Genomic DNA, 5,741 nt, shown 5'->3' with positions numbered 1-5,741 from the left:
GCCAGCGGCGCTCCCTCCCTGCCACAGAAAAGGCCAAGGCCAAGTGCCGCCTCACGTGGGAGATGAGCGGATGCGAAGGCGCTCTGTGGTGGAGCGGGAATTTCGGTATCCCTTAGAGGAAGAGGAGGGAGAGATACGGACAGCGGCTGTCACCTTGGGAGTGCCTTCCCCAGAGGCACATCCCAGCTTCCCGGTGAGATCAGCTTGCTGCTGAGCAAAGGTTAAAACGCCTTTCCAACAGGCAGCCTCGGATCACGCTGAGCTTTTGTTAAAGAAGCTTAACTGCTTGGGAGTATCACAGGGTGGGTTTTTTTCCTTTGGCAGCAGCGCGTGGTGATGCCCCTTGTTACTGTTGGTCTGCGTCGCCTTGATCCTCTCTGCTTTGCAAAGTGGACGGGAGCTCCGCAGACATGGCGAGGCATGGTCTCGGCGTGCAGCTCTGCGACGAGGTCGGTGCGATGCAGTAAATGAATCTCACCCGTGAGATGATGGTCTTGTTCTGGCATCTGAAAGCTGCCACCCAGAGTCTGGTTGTGCTTGGGGCGAAGAACGGCGCGGAGGGGCCGGTGGGCCTTCCTGCAGTGGGCTTGGGCTCGCAGAGGAAGTGTTTGCAATGCTCCTTTCCTGTTCCGCTTGCTTGCTCGATGACTTTATTTAAAATGGGCGCCAGCGTGAAGTGACACGCTGTACCCATAGCCTCAGATAAATTTCTGCAGTGGTCGTGTGAGGTTATATCAAGTCATAGTCACCATATGTACGTTGATTATTCTTCAGACCCATAACCTTTTCGTATGGTAGCTCTATTGAGAATTGCGGTAGGGGGCAGGATAAGACGCATGGTAACAATGCATTATTCTGATAACAGGCTTGGTATTTTTTTATTCATACAAAGATGTGAAAGCTGTTGTACATTTGAAATGTCTACTGGATTCTGGCAACACCTTGTTTTGGGTGAGACCTGGTGATCTTGCAGATAAATGCATCGCAAAGCTTTTGTTAACTCCTCCTTGTTGTGGAAAGGCTGAATAGACTTTGCTGTCATATGAAATCGAGGTGGTAATTCGTTTCTTAAAAAAACATGACAGAAAACAAATCAGTGGTTTTGAACTTTTGAACAGGTGGTAATTGCAGCAGTGCTTCAGTTACAAAATAGTTCATTTGACAGAAGAAAGTGTTAAACCTCATTCTCTTAAATCTCTGTTGTCAGATTTATGGACTTCTCCGATGAAGTTGGAAAGGAAGTGGGTGAATGAGGTTCAGCAATTTATCCTTTAAGATTTTATCTATATGAATTTCTCTACATGATTTTATCCAACCCTATGAAATACAGGGCTAAGATTCACTTTAATGGATACACCGGCAGCAATGGTACAGTTTATCACATGTAAATAATATATATTTTAGGGACAGTAAATTAAATCCCATTTTTAAATACATGGACCAGAACATCTTTTGTAATATTTGGAAAGAGTCTTCAAAAGTATGGATTGGGTGTTTATGAGGTATGGGGGGGTTTGTTGTTTGCTTGGTTGGTTTTTTGGTTTTGTTTCGTTCTTTTTTTTTTCTTTTTTTTTTAATTGCAATAGGAATGTGGATTGAGTTTCATTCTCAGTGGGGAGAATACCTTGATAGTTTCATCTCGGGCTTCCCAAGATTGAGGAAGCTTTTTCTTGTTTGAGACTGACTAGTTTGTGTGTTGCTTAAGGTGAAAGTACTGGATTGATGCCATGGGCAAAAGCTTGCGTGGTCAGTGATTTGACGGGTCATTTTGGAAACGCTCGTTTTGCACATCAGGTGTCAAAACACTCTGGCATATGTATATACTATAATAATATTATAGTATATATATGATATAATAATACATTATATACTCATGTATATTTCCTTTCTTAGAAGTGAAACCACATAGCAGTATTTGCAACATGGGACATGCAACGGTAGCTGAATTACCTATTTTTAATTTTGGAATAAGTCTGGGTTTCATTTCCTAAATTTTTGTAGGTTTCATGTGCAGTTGATAGAAGTAAAACAAAATCTCGCTTTAACAAGCAAACGCTTTGGGTCTAATTCAGTGTTGTCAGAACACCAAGCTGAATCTTACACGTATATGGAAGAATAGAATTCAGGTGGTATAATTTTTGTAAGAAGTTAGTAATTATACTTCATGGTAGTATTTGTCTCAAAGGAGAGAAAAATTACATATCCCTGCGTCTTTAAGTTGTTCTGTGTGGAGTTCTGCCATAACCACAAGGAATTTATATGGATGTAGGAGTTTGTAGGGAAAAACTGCTTGGGTCACAGCCTGTGTTACCAGAAGAAACAAACGGTGTGTGATTATACAATAAAATTGAGCTACAGTAGTTATTTTTTTAAAGATGTAATTCTTTTCTGTGCGTGCCCTTCACCAGTTTAAAATTAAATGAATTTTGTAAACATGGTGGAAAAACTATGCGTAGGGTAGCAGAAGGGTAAGCAATTATCTGGGTAAGGAAATGCATCTTGTATTTGAATAAAATTATCATATTAGAAGCCTAGATTCCTACTCAAATTTAGACCTGGAATGATTTTGCCTGTCTCAGCTGTTTGGTCCATGGCTTGTAATTCAGGTTGGCCCAACCACTGGTTTAAAACCAGAGCTCCCATAAGAATAGCTAATGCTGTCCCTATCTAATTCACTCTGTAATTTTGAGTAGAAAACCATTGCTCTGAACTGCTTGAAAACAACAGACTGAAATATCTATTAACAGAGGCTGGATTAAATAAAATGTTTCACTGATTGAATTTTACTGGGTGTGAAAAGGTAAAATGTCTTTTTTTTTTTTTTTTTTTTTTTTTTTTTAGCTGTTGTCTGACAGGGAAAAAATTCATCTGCTAATCACTGAGGAAGGCAGCTTGTGCTGCAAAAAATAAACACCATCCTAATCTACTCACGACTCGGAAATGAAAACAAAGGCTCAAGCCTTTTTTTTTTTTTTGTATTAAGTAATTTTGAATGCTTATCTAATTCCAGTATGGTGTACTTGGCATGCTATTCATATTAACAGATAGTAAATACAGATAAAACCAGGTATAACATTATTTGACCATTTTTGAAAGTATGCAAACTTTTAAATCCTGGTTTGGGGGAAAAATTTCCCTCTGAATTTAATTCAAAGCATCTCAGGCTGATACAGATTTAGTATTGCGTATCTGGGTGCAGATTTGCATGTGATAAGGTAGAAATACAGGGTTAATATTGAAGGGGGCCCTAACTTGCACCTTGTAGACTACTGAGGTTAAGAAAACCTCTCTTGTATTTTTCTAGACTTCTATGATGATTTACAGCTGCCTTCTGTATTTCTTGTTTATCCTTGTAGCTGGAAAGTTGTTTTTCTTTAACATTATACCTACAAATAGATAAGCAGCAACAAGTGATACTGAGAGCAGCTCATCTCAGCCTCTTTTAAAATAATTTTTAATTACACCTTGAAGGTAAAAGACAAAGGTGTCTGTTCCTTACTCCTCTCTCTGTGTTCACAGTTCCTTTCAAAGCAAACCTGATTCCTTTAGCCCTTAGTTGTTTTATTTAGGTCATGTAATTGTTCTCTAGATTCTTCCATTTGGGGATTATGCTTTAAGATAGACTTAGAAAAAAATCTACATGTGGGTCTCAGCTAAAAGTCTAGATAGTACATAGAGCAGAGCAGAATAATTGCTTTTTGTTTCATGCACAGCAATCCTATCGGTGCAGTTCCCAGCGAGCAGTTACACTTTTGCACCGGTACCATGTTGTGGACCCCAGTATTAAAGAGCTGCTAAAACCTCTGGGATCCTTTTCTTCATTACTGCTGCCTGTTTTGCCGCACTGGATAGCCATTTTGAGGTGTATTCCTTTCTGTTTTATTCAATATCATGGTCAATTTTGGGACCTCTTTCTAATCAGCTGAGGTCAGAATTCAAAATAATCTTGACCACCTAAATTCTTGCCTCTCATCTTTGCTTGGTTTTGTGTGCCCATTTCAGAAGTATAATCTACGCACGCTGTCAAATTGCTAATGGAAATACCATTACCCTGGGAATGAAGTAGACTAATCTGCATGTTTCATTATTATCCATAAAAACATTTATTACAGTTGTGTTTGAAGAACCCTTGCAAACAGAAGTAGGTGGCAGGTGGTCAAAGCTTTTGTGTGCAAAGTGGCTTTTTCTGCCAAGGCAGGGCAGAAGCTGTGCCTGAGTGACACGTGCCCTGCGTCGCACGGCGCTGGGCAAGGGCAAGGCTGATAAAGAGCTGGCCAAACGGAATTGCACTCAGCTCGGGGCTGAAATCTGGACTTCGTTCAGTGTGGCGTCAGCGTGGCGGTATTAATAATAATTGCTTGTGCAGATGGTATCAATCACGCTACAATCACCGTGGTACAATTTACTCTTGCGCCTTGACTCTAGAAAAGAAAACTTGCTTGATGACCATCATAGCTCATACATGAACGCGGAAAGAACTCAGGCTTGGCGTGTAGAAACTTCTTATCATCTAATAAAACATGACGATAATTTGCTTGGCAGGATTATAGGTTTGTGGTTTTCCTAAATGAAGTTATATTATAAGCTCCCCGTGTGAAGTACCTGGCAGGATTCCCTCAAGAGACACAGGTCACTTTGAAAAGCAAGTGTCTGCTGCTCCGCTGATTGAAGCTGGATTTAGTATGTATCAAAATATGTGCAGTAGCTATGTGGACCTGTGTACTAAATTTCTCAGATCTGTGTTCAGTCTGTCACCCCCACTCAAGTTAATCAACAAGTGGAGCAGAGTAGGGGAAAGCTCTTTTCTCTCTTACTTTTATTTTTTTTTTTGTATTGTAAGCTGCTGTTTTCTGGTTTTCTTCTACTTTTGTTACATTGCCCTGTGTATAGCATTTTTGGGCTGTCGTGGAGGTTGCTTGGAATGGCTTTGGCACTGGAAATTGCAACATCTGGAAATTGCCCCTGCCTTGGGACAAAATACAATGCACAAGGATGGGTGGAGTAGAAAGAAAGCAACCAGTAACCTCAGCTCCCAACTGTCTTTCCACGTATCCACTCCCTAGTAGCTTGCATCCAGAATAAACAGCTCCAGCACAGATTGATGTGCAGCTCTGCGCGGGGAACTGGACAATGACGTGCCGGTGTTCAGAAAGGATTTGTAACCTGTGACTTCTTGTCTTCTCTGGTTCAGCGAGCTGGCTACCTTTTCCTTCCTATTCTTGAGGGACCGAGCAACTCGTGCGCTGGGCTGTGGTGAAAAGAGCAATTTCTGAACTTGCTAATATGGCAGCACCAGCTTCCTGCCTGTCTGCTGGTTTTCTCTTACTCCTTGAGTCCATCATGTTCTGCCAGTTCAGAGAGAACCTTCTATGTCAGTGTAACAAGGTGTTCCCTCCTTCTTTGTTTTCTCCTATTCAATATTTCATAGCTTTATGTCCTGGAATTTTACCATCTTGCTGGACCGGCGTGGCTGGCTGGCTGAGTTCAGCTCAAGGTCAGCATCACCGAAGCCTTATTAAAAAAAAAACAAAAACAAAAAAACCCAAAACCACCAGCTACTGACAAGAGGCCTGACCCTACCGGACTGTAGACTACAACCTCTTTCTAGTTTTGTGCTCTTTATTCGGGGTATGGATAAGGCTTACTGTGCTTGAGAGGTGGCTGCTCTGAACATCCCTGGCCACTGGTTGCTCTCCTGGAATGCTGGCCCCTGTGAGTTGGCGATGATGGGGAGCGGGGTT

The sequence above is a fragment of the Egretta garzetta genome, unplaced genomic scaffold, assembly GCF_000687185.1.
Source record: "Egretta garzetta isolate BGI_Z169 unplaced genomic scaffold, ASM68718v1 scaffold64, whole genome shotgun sequence".
Classification (NCBI taxonomy): Eukaryota; Metazoa; Chordata; class Aves; order Pelecaniformes; family Ardeidae; genus Egretta; species Egretta garzetta.
Note: the sequence above shows the minus strand (reverse complement) of the source record.